Raw genomic sequence first — 21,167 nt, 5'->3', positions numbered from 1 at the left:
TTTATTTTGAATAAATGAATAGTTGAATGCTAGCACAAAAAACCCTTATTATTTATTTATACAATACTTTAATGGTCAAAATACACAGCTAGGTGTGGTAGGAGCACTGAAAATGAATTCGGTGGAATCGTTGTCCCTAAACAGTAAAAAATCTCACAGGGAGAATCAGTCATGTCACACGTACAAATAAATATAATTCACAATAGAGAATGAATGCCAGCATCCAGAGGAAACTCTGGTTTAAACAATCACATCATTTCTTTCTCAAAAAGGGCATTTTTATATGATTTTATACTTTTGCTACCACATTTACTGAAATTGCCAATACCCCCTCACAATCCTTGGACCATTTTCTTATAAAATTAGGATTCACCTTATTTCTTTTAATTATATCTCTTGATTTATTAGTGCTGTTATATAGGTTCTTTATTTATTTTAGTTTATTGATTTTATGAAGTGTTTTATTCTCAATAATTTGTCAATTCTCATAGATTTTAAAATTCTGTGTTCAAATTTGTGAAATATAACACACATTCAAAAAGTGAATAAAGCATAAATGTCCAGTACAATGAAAAAGTAAAATAAATAACTGTGTAACTATCACACAAGTAAAAAAAATTGTCAGTATCTCAGAAGCTTTTCATATGTGATTCTCCAGAATTTTCCTAAAAAAAAAAGAAGATAAAAGGAAGGAAAAAATAAAATCAAGTTGTTCATAACAAAAATTTTGTTTTTTCTCCTTTCCTCTTATTTTATTATTCATTCTTGTTTTGTTGAGCAGCATAGAACCCAGAGTATTATATTGACTAGCAATTTGGATTCCTCAAACAGGTATATTTCAGTGATATGAAACCCAAATAGAAGTTTTGAGATATTTCCCCAGACAGGAACTGCTATTGACATCTCTCTCGTGATGATTACAGAGTCTCTTTTAGTGCCTCGGGTTAGTAGTATTCTATTTCTAATTCATCTCAATATCAATTCTCTTTGTGTATTCATTATATCACTGTCATACTTTTGTTCAATAAATGTTAATTTAGCAACTTTAATAAATGGACTCATTCATCAAAAAGCTTATGATATAGCTGAAGAGATAAAACATACATACACAAGACTTAAGCAGTTTTTATTTAATATTTAACAATAGTGTAATAGTTAAATAATAATGCAGGCAAAAAAAAATGTTTTAAGTTTTCTGGTGAGGTGGTATGTGGAGAGAGAGCTGATATACTTTTAGACTGGAATTGCTCGATCTTTATATCTGGGAACCCCTGGATGTCTGGTCTTACTTTTGGCCAAAATAGTGGCAGTGGTATTTATTTGTGCTGCTTAAGACCCAAAATTCCCAAGTGACCTGGAGGGTCAATTCTTTACTATGGGCCAATTATTGCAACTGGCCTAACCAGTTTGATAACTTGGCTCGACTACTTAAGAAGCCACTGAAGGCTTTTTCGTGGGGTTTCTGCCTAAGATTCCTTGCACAGATCTCCTGGTTCAGGCAAGAGTTTCAGTCAGTCCCTGGTGTTCAGAGAAAGGGCCCTGGGGAGTTTGGGCCTTGTGATGTCTCTGGGGCTTCCCTGATGCTTGCTTGCATTCTCTTTCTCATGCTGCTCTGCATCCTTTACCTTTATTTTATTTTATTTTTTATTGAAGCATAATTACATATAGTGTTATATTAGTTTTAGGTGTACAGCATAATTATTCAACAATTTTGTACATTACTCGTGTTTACCATGGTAAGTGTAGTCACCATCTGTCACCAAACAACGTTAATTACAATCTTAATTTACTATATTTCCTATACTGTGCTTTTTATCTCCATGAGTTATTTATTTTGTACCTGAAAATTTGTATCTCTTAATCCCCTTTTGGTTCCTTTATTGTTCAATAAAAGGCTTGTGTGAGTGTACCCTGTAGAGTTCAGTGGTGAATTCTTCTCAAGATACCCAAACTGGGGAATGCTGTACTGTTAGCTGCATACCATACAGTTTAGTGACCCAGATGGAACATTTAAAATGAACCCCCCAATTTAGATAATAAAGGCTAAGGTATTGTTTAGGAGAAAGAAAGATGAGATATGGGTGGTGAAGGAGATGAAAACATTGTTTCTACGTGATTTCTCCCTGCCCATTCTAGGCTGTGTTCACAGAATTACTCCTTTCACCAATAGGCAGCAAAGCATTTATGAGTTCAGGGCAAGGAGGAAGTCAAAAGAGATTCAAACTGAGGAGTCAGCCAAGAACAGGAGCCTTGCTGCTCTCATCTATCCTAGGTAAAATGACCAAGAGCACACTGCAGCTGCTAGTGCCACCATTTCAGGCCTGTGACTGTCTGTAAATGGGAGCTATGGAGTATCCAAGAGGAGTTTGGAAAGATATTTGCTTTGATTGGAATTCGGTCAATTACAGAGTTAAACTACTTTTTCGATCTGTTTTGCAGCTCTTCTGGGAATTGTTATTGAAATGGAAATTGATTTTGGGGAATTAGAGGTGACATCATAGGAAGTTGTACTCAGGATCCTAACCTGGCTTGCAGCTTTCACAGAGAAGTGGTTAGAGGGGCCAACTCCCACTGGGTTAAGCTATACAATGGCAAGAGTGTGTCATACATGCCCTGGGAAGGGGAATTGCCCACCTCCTCTCTTGGAGAGTAAATGGAAAATTCCAAGGCTAATGATCAAGGCTAATCTTCAGAGCCTATGACAATTTAAAAGTGCAAAGTAAGAGACAATCATGATTGTAATGGGAAAGCCCAAGTCTCTTAGAAAAAAACAAAACAAAACAGTAGGGGACCCACAGCCATTTGCATTGATCTGGGTCAAGAGACCACTAGTGATGAAGAAACTTTATTGGGATTGCGAAACACTGGTACCTAGATGTGCTAATGCAGTATTCATAGGCACTGTAATTACATTAGGGAAATGTAGTGATGTGTAAGTATACAGCTAGCAAGTGAAAATACGGCTCAAAATGGGGACTTATGGATACAAATTGTGCATGGTTACTGCCTTATTTTTACCAGAATGTATCTTGCAAAGGATGTGGTGTCTGAATGGGCTCTTCTCTTATCCAAATCATTGGAAAAGGGATGTTGTGCCAGTTTGCTTTTCCTCCCATTTTAATTATGAATGCTAGATAGGACACCTTTAGAATTACCCGAGTCCACTCAAGTAGTTAATTTAAAACCATATGAGATGCACTGGAGAGTGGTTTTGGCTTTAATTATAGATCTGTGATAAACAATGATATTAGTGCTCATAAATTTTTTTAAAGATTTATTTCTTTTTCATGAAAGACACAGGAAAGAGACAGAGACATAGGCAGAGGGAGAAGCAGGCTCCCCATGGGGAGCCATATGTGGGACTTGATCCCAGGACCCTGGGATCACACCCTGGCCAAAGGCAGACGCACAACCGCTGAAGCACCCAGGCATCCCTCGTAAATTTCTTATGTTATAGTTCAATATGTCCTACAAAAAGCTGCTAGATCCTGAAGGCTAACTGTAAATGATAAGAGGACTGTACAAGGTGGTGATGATTGTGGAAATTTCTGCTGCTTGCAGGTGTGTTGACTGTAGCTTCTGGCAAAAGTCTGTTACTGCCACCCTGTGGCAACAGCCAAGATTTTTGGATTAGGATTAATGGCCTTGTAATGTGATTTGGAAACAAATCCTCCAGATGACTGGAAAATTAAAGGAACACCTTCTGGGGTGCTCTTACGGAAAACATAGACTTAAAGGGGGGAACCAAAGTGGGACATGATACCCATCAGAAATCGCCTTCCAATTTCTAAGATGACTTGAACCCAAAAATGAATGCCCACTTGCACTTAGAGGGTGGACTTTTGGGTAAGGAGATCACTGGCTGTAGACATTCAAGCAGTGCAACAATGGTCAGGAAAAAGCTGTATCTAACCATTTCACTCAGAAACTTGAAAGGTAACTAAAAATTGTTCTGTCAACAGGAACATCAGAGACTAAATAGAGCCATGGGCCTCATACCAAAGTGCTCTGGGAGGACTCATAGATGTCAGGTAATTCATGGCTCTGTGGTGGATACCAATGAGTCTTCACTGGGATAGATATGCATTCTGAGCTTGTATATCTGATAGCTGAAGCAAATCCCCTGACACCAAAGAGGATAGAACAGAAAATATTATTTCAGTTTGGACTCCTTGCTTACATATCACCTAATCAAAGAACCATTTTTTTTGTTTTTGCAGGTATACAGCAATATGGACTCAAAATCATCATATGCAAGAAAATTCACCTCTACAAAGTCGTGAGCTTACTGAACATTGGAATGAGTGGTAGAAACATATGCTTACAAAAGTGAAGGTGATAATGAGCTGAAATGATGGCCTCTATGGTTGAACAAATGTGTATCAGAATTTAATACGCGTGAAAGTAAAGGGAATTTTCCATTGGACAGATTGTTGAGAAATTACAGAGAAGATAAGGAAGAGGGATCGAACATGGGAACCTACATAAACTTTTTCTGTACTTCTAATTTTTTGTTCTTTATCTCTACCTGATTCTGTAGTGCCAGGAGTTGGACTTATTTAAGTTTTAGGAAAAAGATCAATTGCTTAACATGCCACCATGACAATATACCTGAATGTCATTGTACAATTTCCTAAGGGGATGTTGGGCTGTCATTTCTTCTCAACTACCTAAGCGGGATCTGTTTCTGATTTTCTACCCAGGGGATGAGACAGTCATATGCTTGTGCTTATCCGGTCTTACTTTATTTGACTGAAATAGACAAAGGGCATTGGCAGGACTCATTACTGCCACCTGTATAGGTTAATCCTCTGCTGAACCTTACAGTTGTACTCTGGGAATGGAAGGAGGATTTGAATGAAAGCCAATGATGAACTGAAGAAAAAGTACTTGCTGATCTAAAAGGGGCTGAAAAATGAATAAAGGTGAAAAGGAAAGGCTAGAACAAGAGAATAATACTTTGCCTGAGGTAGATTTACAGGTGCCCCATAAGGGTATAGATATTAGCCTGCAGAAATCAGCTTTGGTTTCAATCTAAAGGTCCCAGGATGTGCTCCAGGGAATTAAAGAAGCATTCAGTTGGGAGTCCACCTATATGATGGTGTCTTGATGATCTTAAACCACACTGTATAGAGGATACCTTTTGAGAGGAAACATACAGGAGAAAACCAAAGATCACTGTGTAATTATTAAATGAAGTGATGATCTATTGAGAAAGATACCTAGATATTATGAATATATGTTGCATGTTCAATTTGTCATAGTATTATGTGTCCTAATGCATATAATCCATGTTTTTTTGTGGATTGAGAGCAGTCACAAAAAGAATACTTGGCAAACAGATGGTAATGTCAATATAGGGGTGACTTGGTGGGCCCCAAGGTCCCCCAAGTGATAGTGGATTCATCTATTCCTCCTTGCAGATCTAGCAGGTTTTGCCTCAAGTAGTTTGACACTCTGATATTAGGTGCATACATGTTTAGGATTGTTATATATTCTTGCAGAATTGACACTTTATCAATCATTATGTAATCCCTTTATTTATCACTGATAATCTTCCTTGTTCTGAAGTTTGCTTTGTCCAAAATTAATATAGCCACCAGCTTTGTTTTGATTAGAGTTAGCTGGCATATCTTTCTCTATCCCTTTACTTTCAATCTGTTTGAATCCTTATGTTTAAAGTAAGTTTTTTTTTTATAGACAATATAGTTGTGCAGTGTTTTTTTTTTTTTTTTTTAAATCTCCTCTGACAAGTTTTGGTTTTTAATTGCTATACTTAGAGCATTCACATTTAAAGTGGTTGGTTATTGATATTGCCAGTCCTTTATGTAGAACCAAATTTCTGGGAAGTCCATAAAATTACCACAAAATGGGTGGCTTATACAACAGAAATTTATTGTCTCTTGATTCTGAGGCCAGAAGTTTGAAATCAAAGTGTCAGCAAAATTCGTTTCCCCCAAAGGCTCTGAGGGAGAATCAGTCCCATGCTCCTCTCATAGCTTTTGATATTCTCATGCATTCTTTGGCTTGTACATGGTATTCTCTGTCCCCCTAAGTGTCTAACTCTGTGTCCAAATTTCCCCTCTTTGTAAGGACATCATTCATATTGGATTAATGACTTTATTTGAATTTGATTATCCCTGAACAGATTCTCTTTCCAAATCAAGTGACATTCTCAGGTGCTGAAGTTAGGACTTAAACGTTTCACTGTGTGGGGCACACAATTCATTTCCTAATAGTTTGTCTTCAAGCCTCCTAAATTTGTGTCCTCCTCTTGCAAAATGTTTTGATTCCAACATCCCCAAAATCTTTATCACTTTAGTATCAACTCTATCTCTAAAATCCCATCATCTAAATCACTCAAATCATTAATGCTAGAGTTTGGGGTGTGATTCATTCTAGGGGGAAAAATTCCTCTTCACCTGTGAACCTGTGAAACCAGACAAGTTACTTGCTTCAAAAATACTTTGGTGAGGCATAAGATAGACATTCCCATTCTAAGATGAAGAAATAGGAAGGAAAAAGAGGTCATGGGTCCTAAGCAAGTCAGAAAATTAGCAGGGCAAATTCCATTAGATTTCAGGCTTGAGACTAATCTTCTTTGGTTCAATGCTTTGTCTTCTGGGCCTACTAGGTGGCAGCCCTGGGTGGTGGTTCATCCTTTTCTGCCTGGGAAGCAACCCCACCCTTTGGAACTCATGATGTGGCTCTGACTTTAGGAACAGAGGAGGCTTCAGAGCCCTAATGTCAATGACAGATCTATTGACCTCTGAACTTCCCATGAGGTAATTCTTCTGTTTTTTTTTTTTTTCTTTTGAAGAGTAACACATGCTCATAGCTGAATTGCTCTATTCACCTGTTTCCTGTTTACAGAATCCTAGAAATCTGAAAGTCTTCCTTCATTTTGTCTAAGCTCTGTCTCCCTCAGTCCAAGCTGGAAGTGTTTCTGCTGATATGGTCACTCCACCTCTTTAAATTCTGGTTAGTAATTCCTTCTTCTTTCATTTTACTATAAGCAGCAAGGAGAAATCAGACTATGCCTTCAACACCTTCCCAGAAACAGCCTCAATTACATATTTGAGTTCATCAAATTCTACTTACTGTCCAACAGAATACAATTCAGGCAAGTTCTCTGCCACTTCTTAAGGATTGCCTTTTCTTCAATTATGAATAACATGTCCCCCATTTTAATCTGAGATCACACCAGAAGCATGTTGAACATTCAGGCTTCTACAACAGTCTCTTCAGGGTAACCTTGGCTTTTTCTATCAAACTCCTCAACATTCTTCCAGACTCTAGATGCTACCAAATTTCAAAGCCACTTCCATATTTTTAGATATTTGTCACAACAGCACCCCACTTACTATAATCTGTACTGGTGTCCTGTGTGGTCATAACAAAGTACTCCATATTAGGTGGATTTAACAGAAATTAGTCTCACAGTTTCAAGGGCCCTAAGTCCAAAATCAAAATGGCAGCTGTTCAATCTATCCTCTTATCCCCCAAATCTGAATTATTTCAGCATCAGCTGAGTCTACAGTCTCATCATCTAAGTCAACCAAGTCAGTGGTGGAGGAGGCTTGGGGTATGATTCTGTTCCACCCTCTCTCCCAGCTTCTGGTAGCTCTAGGCATTCCTCAGCTTGTAGATGACATTCTGTCTGTGTCTCTACGTTGTCTTCTCTTTAGGCATGTCTGCCTCTGTGTCCAAATCTCCCTCCCCTCTTTAATATGGGTTTACACCATGATGATATCATTTTTGCTTGATTACATTCATTTTCAAATAAGGTCACTTTCTGTGGTAATGAGCATTAGGACTTCAACATTTTTTGGGAGCTGGGTAAATACAATTCAACCCATAAAATGATCTATATTATTTGCCTCCTCCTTAAATAACTTATTTTAATATTTCTTAAAGCGTATATTTACTTGTGTTGAATTCTCTCAGTTTTTATTTATCTGAGAAAGTATTTATGTTTCCTTCACTTTCAAAATGTAACAACTTTAGGTCGTTATTTTTTTCCTTCAAACTTTAAATATTTTACCCCATTTTCTTCTTGTTTGCATGGTTTCTGATAAGAAGTGTGCTGTAATTCTAATCTTTCCACCCTCTAGCTGTGTTTTATTTTCTACAGTTTGGATACAATAACCTAGGTGGGGTTTTATTTTTTGTTTTTTGTTTTTGGTATTTATCCTGTTTGGTGTTCTATGAACTCCCTGGACCTAGGTCTGTCATTCATTTTGGAAAGTTCAGGACATTATTGCTATATATATTTCCTCTTTTCTAGTCTCACTTTCTTCTCCTGGTATTCTAATTACACTTATGTAACCTTTTTAAAAAAGATTTTATTTATTTATTTGAGAGAGAGACAGCATGAGCAGGGTGAGGGGCAAAGGGACAAGCAGACTTCCTGCTGAGCAAGGATCTGGACACAGGGCTCATCCCTGGACCCCGAGATCACAAACTGAGCCAAAATCAAATGCTTAACCAACTGAACCACCCAGGCGCCCCACACTTATGTAACTTTTGATTAATTAAATAAATATTTATTGAATATCACTATATGTCAAATATTATCCTGAAAACTAGAAATATACCTGTGTACAAAAAATATTTTAAAACTATTAAATGGATTTTAAACTGAATAGAGATATGGTTAATACATTTCTAATTAATTTCAGCCTTGTTCATTCTGAAATTGGATATAATGTTTAACACTTTTATCTTTTTATAGCTCTATTGAGATATAATTGACATAACTTACAATTTACCCTTTTAAAGTATAAAATTCAAAGGCTTTTGGTACATTCACAGAGTTATACATTCATCCTGACAGTTTTTGACTATTTTCATTACCCCTAAATGAGACCCTACATGCCTTAAACATCATTCTTCAATTCCTCTGTCACCCCTCCAGGTATAGACAACCACTAGCCTACTTTCAGTCTATGTATTTTTGTCTATTCCTGATATTTCCTATAAATAAAATCACAATATGTGGTCCTTACTGTCTCTTTCACTTAAGATAATGTTTTTAAGCTAGTACAGGTACTTAATTTCTTTTTATTGCTGCATAATATTCCATTGTATGGATATACCACTTTTATTTATCCATTCATCAGTTGATAAACATTGAGCTATTCCCACCTTTTGGCTATTATGAATAAAGCTGCTATGATCATTTGTGTACATGTTCTTAAAAGGGCACATGTTTTCATTTCTCTTTCATTGCATTTCATTTAGCCTCTTTTGCACATATAGCTAGGAGTAGAATTCCTAGATCATATGGTTACTCTCTTTTAACCTTTTCAGGAATTACCAGATTGTTTTTCAAAGCAGCTGCACCATATTACATTCACCCTGGCACTGTATGAGGGTTCCAACTTCTCTATACCCTTGCCAACACATTATTAACCATTTTTTGGTTGCAGTCATCTTAATGGATACAAAGTGTTATCTCTTTTCTTGTGCATTTCTCTGATATGTAGTGATGCTGAGTATCTGTTCACGCGGTTTTTTTTTTTTTGTCCATCTGTATATCTTTAGAGAAATATTTGTTTAGATCTTTTACCCATTTTTAATTGGATTATCTTTTATTATTGAGTTTAAAATTTTTAAAATACATTTTAGCTGTCAGGAGTGCAACTAAGCTAGGAGAGAGAACATGGCTACCAGGTGTCAGAATAGCTATTTAAAGCAACAAGCCAAAAATGAAAGAGTTAAGCCTTTAATTACTTACCGAGGTGGTATAAACAAGAGACTAAAATCAGAGAAAGCACTCTCTTTTCCCATTTTCCCCCATAGTCCAGCGTGCCAGTTGAGGGTCAGATGGTTCAGCATGGATGTAGACCTTGAGACAAGGTTGAGGAGACCCAAACAAAACTCTCTGGCAGTATCATGGACTGTGGGGAAGGAGAAAGGGAGAGAGGGAAGCACTAGGAGCGTGAAAATACTGGGTACCTCTTAGAGTAGGGAAAAGTGTGTTCAAGGTGCTCTCCTCTCCCCTGTGTAAGGGGTTCTCAGCAGATGTGTTTGGGCAGATCTGTCCAAAGCCTCAGATAAAATGAACTAAAAATGAAAGCAGTGGGGCTAGGAACATAAATATGCAAAGAGCATGATCTCAACAAGCCAGAGAGGCTTGAGTCCCTTAGTACAATTCCCTTCAGAAACTGTAATGTACTGGCCGTGCAGCCAGGTGTGCAGTGCACAGATTTACACCAAGGCTGGTGTGCAGCGTACAGATTTACACCATGAGGCCTGCCTGATAAATCATTTGTTATGGTCCATGCTCAGATCTGAAAAATCACCCATAGGTTTTTAACTAGGAGTTAGACTCCTTACTAAATACACGTCCCTTATCAGATACATGATTTGAAAACCTTTTTTCATTATCTACCTTTCACCTTCTTGATGGTTTGGGGAGTTTTTCTTTTTTTGTTTAGATTTTATTTATTTATTCATGAGACAAACACACATACACACACACACACACATACACACACACAGAGGCAGAGACATGGCAGAGGGAGAAGCAGGCCCCATGCAGGGACCTCCAGGATCACGCCCTGGGCTGAAGGCCCCCCTAAACCCCTGAGCCACCCGGCTGCCCTTGGGGAGTTTTTCTTGATCTATCTTTAAGCTCACTACTTCTATTCTCAGCCATGACCAGTCCACTGATGAGCCCATGAAAGGCACTCTGGTTTTGATTTCTCACATTTCCTCTTGATTCTTAGAGTTTCCATCTCTTTGCTTACATTACTCATTTGTTCTTACATCCTGCCTACTTTTTCCATTAGAGCCTTTAGCATGTTAATCATATTTATTTTAAATTCCCAGGATGATAGTTCCAACATCTCTGCCATATCTGAGTCTAATTCTGATACTTTCTTTGTCCCTTCAGACAGTTTTTTCTTGCCTTGTGGCATGCCTTGTCATTTTTGCTGAAAGCCTGACATTATGTATTAGAGAACAGGAAGTACACTAAATAATCCTTTAGTGTGAAGTTTGTGTTAATCTGGGTAGGAGTGGCTTGTGTCTAATGTTTATTGTAGCTGTAGGTGCCAGAGACTTCAAATTCATCTAATGTTCTTGTTTTTGTTTCCCCTGTTGACATTGGACTTTCCTAAGTACTACTCCTAACAATTGCAATTCACTGTTATTCCACTGGAGCTCTGTTGGTATAGTACTAAACTAGGGTTGGGGGCAAAAAACCATTCTATAATCTTATAACTAAATCTTTCTTTTAGTAATTCTATGTCCCTGAGCCGTGACCTTCAAGGGTATAAAGGATGGCTTTTTAAACTTTCGTTCATAAAATTATTAATCAAAATTGCAAAAAGTAGATTTATAGAACTACAGATTAGTAGCAAAACAGGAGGGAAATGAAGTGAAATGTTCCAGACACATTTTGAAATGTTCCAAAGGAGCCTATACTAGCTAAAAATTTACAGTTAAACTATGGTTACACAACAGATTATATACAATCTTGCATTTTCTCAGTAAGTTCTTCCTTATATTTGCCTTTCTCTTTTCCAACTGGTAAAATTTTATTTTTTCCTAGAGAGCAGGTCTTTGCCATGGAGAATGCTTTAGGCATATTTCACCATTGTTACTCTTCCCCTTTTCCTGCCAGATCCAGGAGAGGATCTTTCTCAACATTTCACCATTAAAAAATGGCAGATTTCCTGGAAGTAAAGCCCAGAAAAGTGTGGGGTCCCATTAGACTGTGGCTACCAAGAGTTTCTCTCCTACAGGCTAGCCCAACTCAGTCTCCAAAAATTTATGAAAATTACCACTTAAGCATTCCCACAAGTTTATAGTTCCAGTGGTTTCTGCTCTTTGGGTAAGCAGATCTCAGCTGTGACTCTCTGTAGTCATCTTTGTGTCTATATAGGGGATGGTAGTTTTCCTTACAACCTCAGTTCTCGAGTAGGTCCAAGAAGAATTGATTTGTAGTTTGTTCATTTTTTTCCTTGTTATAAAGGTGAGAGCATTGACTTCCAAGCTCTCTACATGTCAGATATGCTAGAAGGCATATCTTACTTAACGCACGGACTACTAGAATGTATCTTTTACCCTCAATTTCCAGGGTGGATACATCATCTTCTTAAACAAACAAACAAAAACAAAAAACAAACAAAAAAAAACCCATTTCTTTTCAGTACAGATTTTTTTTTGGTTGAATATGACTGATTGTGGTATTTTATGTCACCACAGGCAATATGTGATGCAGTTAGGAACTTGATTCTGAAACTAAAATATGAGAGCTTGAATTCTGGCTCTGCTTCTTTTCCACATGTGCTACTTTGAAAATGATAGTTTACCTTGCTGTTCTTTAGTTTCTTCATCTAAAGAAATGAGACCAATAATAGTAACTTTCTCTCAAAGAAAGGATAATTTGTTAATACATACAAATATCTTAGAGCAGTGCCTGGCACAAAATAAGTACTTAAATAAATATTGGCTATTATTAAATTTACCAAAAGTTCATCTGTTTCTCTATTGGTGTGAGTGAGTGGGAATGTTTTTAAGACAGTGTATCCATTATTTCTTTAGAATTTGGTGACCAGGCTCAGATTGGCATCAGAACTGATAGAAATCAGCAGGCAGCATCAAGTCATGAGGCTAGGCTATAGCAAACGGTTTTCTAATTGAGAGACACGCCTTTATCCCTGACGACGTAGGGCAGAAGTCCAACAGCTTTGTTTTATTTTGTTGAAATCATTGTGTGTTTGAAGAATTATCCTCATGGATAGTTTATGGATCCTGGAAAACTTCCTACAAAAGCAAGACTCTTTGATCTATAAGTGTTTGCTTTTCATCTAAAAAAAAAAAAAAAAAAACCAACCCAAAAACGAACAACCCCCCCAAACACGAGAAAACAAAACAAAAAACCAAAAAACAAACCCAACAACAACAACAGAAAACTACCACTAACAATAAATAAACCCAATATAAAACTCTAAAATAAAAGTTTTTGAAGAGCATTGAAGGACTGTCCTTCTCCCTAAAAAAGAGCCTCACTGTTGTGATATATTTGATTGTATTGCCATGACTGGGGATGTGACCCAAGTCCTTCAACAGAAATGGAGATGTTCATGTAAAGAGGTATAGGCAGGGTTCTCTTCGGAGCTGATTGTTTAATTCCATACTGCATTTTTTCTCCATGGCAAGACTGGCTAATGCTCATATACTGATATTAAAAAAAAAAAAAAAAGTTTGTCTTCAAAAGCACCTAGTTTTTATTTTACTCTTTTCAACAGTTCCTTCTTACCTTCAAGTCTCTCAGCTTTAGTATCTTCAAGAACAAATGTTAATAAATGTCCCTAAATTGCATGCACATATGTGGAAAATAATAAGAAATATCACACATGGTTCTGGCTCCCTAAAGATTAAAGTCTAGTGTTGTATGCTGCTCTTTGCAACTTTGATTAGTTCTGCTTTTCTTGATTCTTATCTTATATATATATTCTCTTTATAAACTACAGACTTATGGAGGAGGATGTAGAGCTCATTACCCTCATTCATTTTACTATTTGAGGTAAAGGTAGTGCTACATGTCCATCATTTCAGCCTATCTTACATCTAGGGAATTCACTTTATTTGATAATTCTGATGATATTTGAAATTGATACAGGTTATCCACTCTGTGGATGTGATGGAGTTTTTATCTGTGGAATGATATAAGTCATGATGTGATGATATAAGCCATTTCCAAGTCTAGCTCCTGAATCGTCCTATAGGTCTTCCTTGCTCTCTCTCTCTCTCTCTCTCTCTCTGCCCCTGTCTTTGGAACCAAAAATGAAAGACTAAAATGACAGAGCCATATGGAACAGGACTAGTCCCTAAATTACTACTTGGAAGAGTACTATCCCAAAAGGTATCTGATAAAGAAAATTCTCATTGGATTTGGTGATCAGAAAATATATTTTATTATGTATTAATAATGAATAAAGAGGTTCTGCAGTTGTTTGTTCAGCAGCTGTCATTAAATTATACACAGAGATTGAATTTAAGATAATTGAAGTAATTTGTTCTAGATGACATATCATTTTGTGTCAAGACTGGAATTAAAATTTGACTTAGAATTTGATGTCATTTTCTTTTTTCTTTTTTCACTGTTCAATCTCAACTACTTATAAAAAAAGAAAAAATATGTTAAAACATGAGATCAACACTGAACTGTTTAATATATAGTAATTCCATTTACTGCCTCTCTGCATTAAAAAAATATATGTACTGAATTTCAAGACATTCAGCGCTTTGGGTACTTGCCATTGCTTCTCCCAACAGAATTTCTGAAACTGGATTTCAAGAGGTCTGGCCAAAAGTTGGGGGAGATATAAATGGTGATTAGACAATTATTTAAAATTAAATCACAAGAATTACCACAAACTATATAACATAAGTTCATTTTCAGTTCCCAAAGGTCAAATTTCCCTTTGAATTGAAATGATAATCATGTGAGCTTGTGAATCCTTAATTCCACTTAATACTCTATCCATGCCAGTGGATGAGTTAGACTTTTGAAGGTATTTGACTAAAGGAAATACTTTAGGGCCAAAGTAAACTGTCAAAATGAGGCTAAATTTAGCTTTGTAAGAGAGCAGATTTAAATGTCAGTGGGTTTCTTACCATGAGCTAAGAAAGTAATAAAACATTTGTGGCCCACGGAAGCATTTTAAATGTTGAAGACAGGACAGGGTTTGTAACCTATTTTTCCTAAACTACAAGACTGAGATCAGACCCCGTACAAGTGGAGGGTTACTTGAAGTCTGAGCTGTTTCACACTTGGTATGTACAGTGTTTGCAATGCAAAACTCTTTAGTTCAATGGCTATGACAGTGAATGGCAGGTACAACCAATTCATAGAGCGTGATAACCTCTGTGGCCATGCTGTTACCTCAGATGCTCCAGTGAGTGTTTGGAGAATGCCAGTGATAGGAAGAACATTTTCTTTCTCAATTCCCTTTTCAACATGGTCAAATATCTGCATAAAATGACTCAATCAAAAGCAAGCGGAATGTCTGCTGTTATGAAATCTTACATTCTTTCACAGTTAAGGGAAAGAAAGAAAATAAAGCATGGGAGGAGGGTATTTTAACTTTACAAACAAACAAAAAAAAAGTTACTTTTTTTCTGGGCGCTTTCCCCTAGGAAGTTGTTGAGAATCTGGTAGCTGTTATGAACTGTATTTCAGTTGTGATTGTTGGATTTTGCATTTTGGGAAACTTTCCATGTTCTTGTTCTCTCTCTCTCTCTCTCTCTCTCTTTTTTTTTTTTAACATTTGTAAAACAATTGCATGAAATGATTTTTTAAAAAATCTTTCCAAAGTTATCTGCCAAACATCTGAGTAACTTTCCTACATTGTATTCCTATAGGTTTTTCTTGAGAACAGATGAGTTCCTCAGGTGCCCTAAGACAGGGCTATATGGTCAGGTAAGCATATTGTGGCTTTTGGGGTGTATTCATTCATATTATTTGGCATTTCTATAAAAAACAAATACACTACACATCTTATTGTTTCCATGTAGTAATTATAACAAAAATATATCTATATTGTATAAGGATGACTACTACAAAACTTTCATCACAGGTAACATTCTATAACATGAACCTTAAGGCAGTTATTTTAGAGTAAACTATGGAGACTATATGCCCACTGTATGGTGTTAATTTATGCTTTGATATTATATATAATAAATACAGACCTGTGAACAAGATAATCTACATGTTTGACACTCTAAAGACTTTCCTGATTCACTCCTCAGAGGAGAGGAGAGATTTTATTGCTGACAATCAGACTGACTTTGGGCTTTGACCTTAAGGGCAATGGCTTTGGCCTATCAACTAAGGAAGCAACCTCACTGGAACGACCAGAAACCCAAAGGAAAGCCACGCCTGTTCTTCAAGGGGAAAACAGATGATAAATGACATGATGCACTTTCTCCCACAACCATTGTCCTTTTTTCCCTTGAGTAATTTTTCAGATATAGGCGGTCCCCAATTTGTAAGTTCACAAAGTTCACTCGTTAGGAGCACTGTTGAAACAGAACACAATGTCCCATAAAATCAATGTTATTCTGATGGTTGCTGAAGTTGATATCTTTTTTTTCTGCCCCAATTCTTCCCTTTTTCTGCTGTTGATAATCCTCCCTTCTCTACCTCCTACCCTGTGGTTCTCATAGAGCACCTCCACACCCCTTGACTGCAGCCCTAGTCAAATGCAGTAATTAAGCAAAAGAATAAACACAATCCAAGTTGGAACCATCATAGTACCCCAGCCTCCAACCCCTACAAGTCATAGTGATTTAGCCAAGTGGTGGCATATAGTTCAAGCTTAGTCTGGCTAATTGCATTCTGTTCCAGGAATATTTCATTCCAGGAGCTATGGAGTAAGATCTCTATTTTCTCTACTCTGAAGCTGTAGAGTTGTGAACCCATTGCTATTAGAATCAGTATCTCCCACTGTGTAAAGTCACTGGCTTATAAGAAAGAGTGAAACAAACAGGCCAAGACAAACAGAGGGAGAGAAAGAAAGAGAGAGAGTGTTGACAATGTGCATCCCTAGTTTTCATTTCCAGAGGTCCAGAATTGCCTTAGTTCTTATTTTCTGAGGCTGATTGTTTAACTCTTTGAGTATGGAAGCCCTCAGTAGTCTAAAACAAAACAAATAAAACAAAACACCTCTCTTCCCCACTATTCTTTTTTCCCCCTTAAGTCTATTTTAATCGGTCTCTTATAATTTGGTGCCCTACCTAAAATGGCTGATGGATTTAGAAGTGTGTTTTGTCCACAATGTAGGAAACTAGCCATTCGTATGAGCCTGGGGACCCTCTCCTTTTTTTCTCTGATCTACTTTCAGGAAGGGTTTAGTGAGGTCAGATAACCTAAACAAAAGATTCAGGCTCAGTATTTTGAATTAAATATCTCCCTCTCTTATGGTAACCATGACGATAACAGTATGGGAAAAAGAAAGCATACTGATTCTCTGAATTCTTCTAATTTTCTGGGACCCTTCACCCAAGTAAAGATCCCAGGCAGACCTCCACTATTTTGCTGGTTAACTGTTCAAAATAGCACCTATGATGGGGACATGTATGATCCTGGCAATAACAGTCAGAGCTTTGATTATATAAGAATGACTTTCAGGAATACTCATCCACTCATTTGTACTTTTTATTTAATTTTGTTTTCTGAAATAGCTGAATCATCTCAACAGTAGAAATAAACTTTAAAAAATACTCCTCAAAATGTCAGTTATGTTACTATGATGATGGCTAATCAACACTAATTACATTAGTACATCTCAGATGAAAATATTCTTTATTTCCTGAGAGGCATGAATCCTTCCAGACTCTGATAATACTTTTTCACATTCTGGAATAGGTCATTGTATGCACTTTTTAATTACAGGTATTTTTTTTATGTTTGTGCTCTACCATCTTAATGACATCTTGAAAACACACACAAACACACACACACACACACACACGTGTTCATTTTCCTTTTTTAGCCATAGTTTCTCCACTGCATCTTGGTATAAACACACTCAAAACCAATACACCCATCTAAAGTGTATGTGGTAAAAGGCAGGGAGTGGTTAGGAAGCAGAGTACACTGTTTCATCCATTTTTTTAATCCCACACTTTTTCTAATTCTCTCTCACTGGGGAGATGGGTACACTCATTTATTTAATAAATACCATTGAGTATCAGTTGTATCCATGCCACATTCTAGGAATTCAAAGATTAATACAATAGAATCCTTGTCAATAAGTTCTCAGCCCAATGGAGAAATTGTTACATAATCAGATATATATATATATATTTAAAAGAGGGAGGGGGTAGGAACAAGGAAAAGGAAGAAAGGGAATCTCAAGCAGGCTCCATGTCCAGCGAGCCTGACATGGGGCTCCATCTTACAACCCTGAGATCATGACCTGAGCTGAAATCAAGAGTCAGGTACTTCAATGACTGAGCCACCCAGGTGCCCCAATCAGATCATTTTAATAGTTACAATAGGCAATTTAAGTGTGTAGAAGAGTGGCATCAAACTCTGCCTTAAGAGGTTAAGGGAAGTTATAATTTAAATGCATCATAAAAGATAAGTAGAAATTAATTCAGAAAAGGCTGAGATCATAGAATAAAGAAGAGGCATATATTTTAGGAATAGAATACAGTATTGGGAAAGCAACATTGTATGGGAAGGAGTTCAGTGTTGCAGGAGTGGTAAGTGTGGAATAGTTGATGACTGAAGCTTAGAATTAAGAGATAAATAGGAGCCAGATGATGGAGCACTTTACATTACCATTTTATGAGGTTTGAGATTATTTTTGCTAATAAGGAGCTGCCAAAGGGATCTTCATAGGTCAGTATCATAAATAGATTTCCTGTTTAAATCCATTGCTGTAGCATCAGGCTTGAGAATGTGTCTGAGTAGGATAATCTCAGCACTTCACCTGCACACATGATTAGCAGCTCCAAGTCAACAAAAGTCCTACAACTATTGGAAAAATGGCCAAAGTCTATAAATACAAAATTTATTTTTATTTATTAATTGAAGCTCAATCTTATTCATAATAATATAAATGAAACATGAAAAATTAATGATATGTCATTTTTACCTTTTGATAGAGACCAAAATCTATTAACACAATACATTTTGAGAGTATGGGCAAATAGGCACCTTTTTGCATTTCTCACAAAAAGTATATATATTTTGAATCATAATTTGACTTCTAAGAATTAGTCTAAAATATTTTCACATAGGTATAAAAGTAATTTTATGAAACATTTGCATAAAATTATATTGTTTGTAAAAACAAAAATTTAAAAACATTGATAGCAGACAATATGAACATGTAATGGATATTATGACCCCACTAGGAAGACTATTTATAGGTTTTTATGTATAGAGAAGGACCTCCAAAAGTGTACTTACAAGAAAAAAACAATACATAAGACCATGTATCATGTGACATATGGATGGGAAAAAAAGCCACATGAGTATGCATAGGATATTTTTGAAAGAATACATAAGAAATTGTTAATAAGAGTTGTCTCTGGTGAGAGACCAGAATAATGAGGCCTTTGGAAGAGGGGGTGACTTATTTTTCATAGTGTACTCTTTTTTATTTTCATAGTTTTTTCTACACAAATATACTACTTAGTCAAGGAAAGAAGAAAAAAAAAGGGGAGAAGAGAGGAAGTTAGAAATAAAGGAAAGAAGGAAAGAAGAAAGGAAAGAATTTTTTTTTTTTTTTTTTTTTTGAAGAAAGGAAAGAATTTAAGGGCGTTAATGTGTAAGTTGAAATTTATAGCCGCACAAGGTCAGGAGATGAGCCTTGGAAACCGGAAGAAACAAAACAAAACAAAACACTCCCCCCCCCAACCAACCCCCCAAAACCAAAACACAACAGCAAGAAAAACACATGTAACTGAGACATCCATATAACACTAATCCTCAAGGTACAAAGGTCTCAGATAAGCCATGGGCTAAAAAGACTGCGCTCACCACTAATATGGTGTCTGTGCTAACTCAAGCTTGGAATAAGAAAATAAAATCTTCCCTATGAATTTGTAACCACAAATTTGTCCTCATTTGCATTTGGGGACTGATTTTTATTAAGAAAGAATTCTTATGCTATGAAGATAAGAGAGAAAGTTTTGGGTGATAATATCCTGTGAAACATGGAAGAATCAAACAGAAACCATCTGAACAGTATATTGTCTCACTCTAAGCTCCTCAGGTTCCCTACTGATAATTCTCCTAAATAATGAACACGACCTTAAAATGACAAAACACACCAGAAAACAAATTGCCATGAGTCAGAGATGATAGAATTAGGCCTTCAAATGTGTCATACAACAGAGCTTTTAAGAACAAAACAAAACAAAACAAAAGCTTCAAACAGACACATAAAAAAGCACTCAACACAAAAGACCATATTTAAAAAGTTGGTAACAGAGTTCAAACAAACAGAATATCAAGACATAAATGTGGCTCATGGGGTAATTAGCAATTTGTAGAATAAGAAATTTCATCTCATGTTCTTCCACAGAAACACTGTTTTAAAAATTGATATATAAGACCAAAATAACTTTATAAGATTTCCAGAATCCAGTTAAGAGGTTCCAGAACCCTAAATGAGATATATCCAAAAATAAGGTCATTGAAATAAGGTCATTGAAAAAACGTTTCACTTTACCTATATCAGATCCTCTCCCAAGTGGGCACAGGTTGACATTGATGCAACATGGCCTGAGACATCTCCCTTGGAAATAATTGAAAGTAAAGTGTGTATTCAACATCTCCAGGCTTTTGAGGCATTGCTTCTGTCTCATCCCATCCAGAGTTTTGAGGAAACAAGCAAAGTTTGAAAACCTGAAAAGGAGTGGATAGCCCTCAGCAGCCAGCATGGATATGCAAGATTAGGAAAATGTATACAACTTTGAAAAGTTATGCACCTTTCACCTTCCTCTTCAGGAAGGAGGAAAAGAAGTGGAGCTTGCACTGCATGTCTAGGCCATTAAGTACACTGACCCAGGGAAAAGGAATGGGTGGTTTATGGCAACTCACCCAGCTCTGCATAACCCCAAATAGAGGATGAGGAGTGGTGCATAGATACCCATAGAAAAGTTTGAAAGACTCCCAGAATCTAGCCAGGCTAAGTGAAGGTCTTTCCCCATCAAACCATCTGTAAAGAATGGAAGAGAAATGACTGCTTTTTCAAACATGCTGACATGAACACAAAACCACAAGAAACACAACAAACCAGGGATACAACAAAAGAAACAAAATAAAGGGGTGCCTGAGTGGTGCAGTAGTTTAAGTATCCAACTCTTGGTTTTGGTTCAGGTTGTGATCTCAGGATGTGAGAACAGGCTTCACATCGGGTTCAGTGCTCAGTATCGAGTCTGCTTAAGATTCTCTCCTCCTCTCCCCCTCCTTCCACCTCTTTCAAATGAGTAAATAAATTTAAAAAAACAAAACAAAACAAAACAAAAAAACAAAGTAAATCTCCAGAAACAAAGTCTCAAGTAAAGGAGATCTATGAATTGTCTGATAAAAAATTCAAAATAAATCGAATTGAAAATTATAATAGAGTGCTTCAATAGTAGACTTGATCAAACAGAAACAAAATCAGTGAATTTAAGACAAGTAG

General features: G+C 36.6%; 1 long non-coding RNA gene across 2 annotated transcripts in view; it reads right to left on the bottom strand.

Annotated features, from left to right (window-relative positions):
• Positions 1-21,167, bottom strand: part of LOC144296517 (uncharacterized) — a 73,537-nt gene that overhangs the window by 41,484 nt on the left and 10,886 nt on the right. The window lies entirely within an intron of this gene.

The sequence above is a fragment of the Canis aureus genome, chromosome 24 (assembly GCF_053574225.1).
Source record: "Canis aureus isolate CA01 chromosome 24, VMU_Caureus_v.1.0, whole genome shotgun sequence".
NCBI lineage: Eukaryota > Metazoa > Chordata > Mammalia > Carnivora > Canidae > Canis > Canis aureus.
Note: the sequence above shows the minus strand (reverse complement) of the source record. Positions and strands in the feature narration are given on the sequence as shown.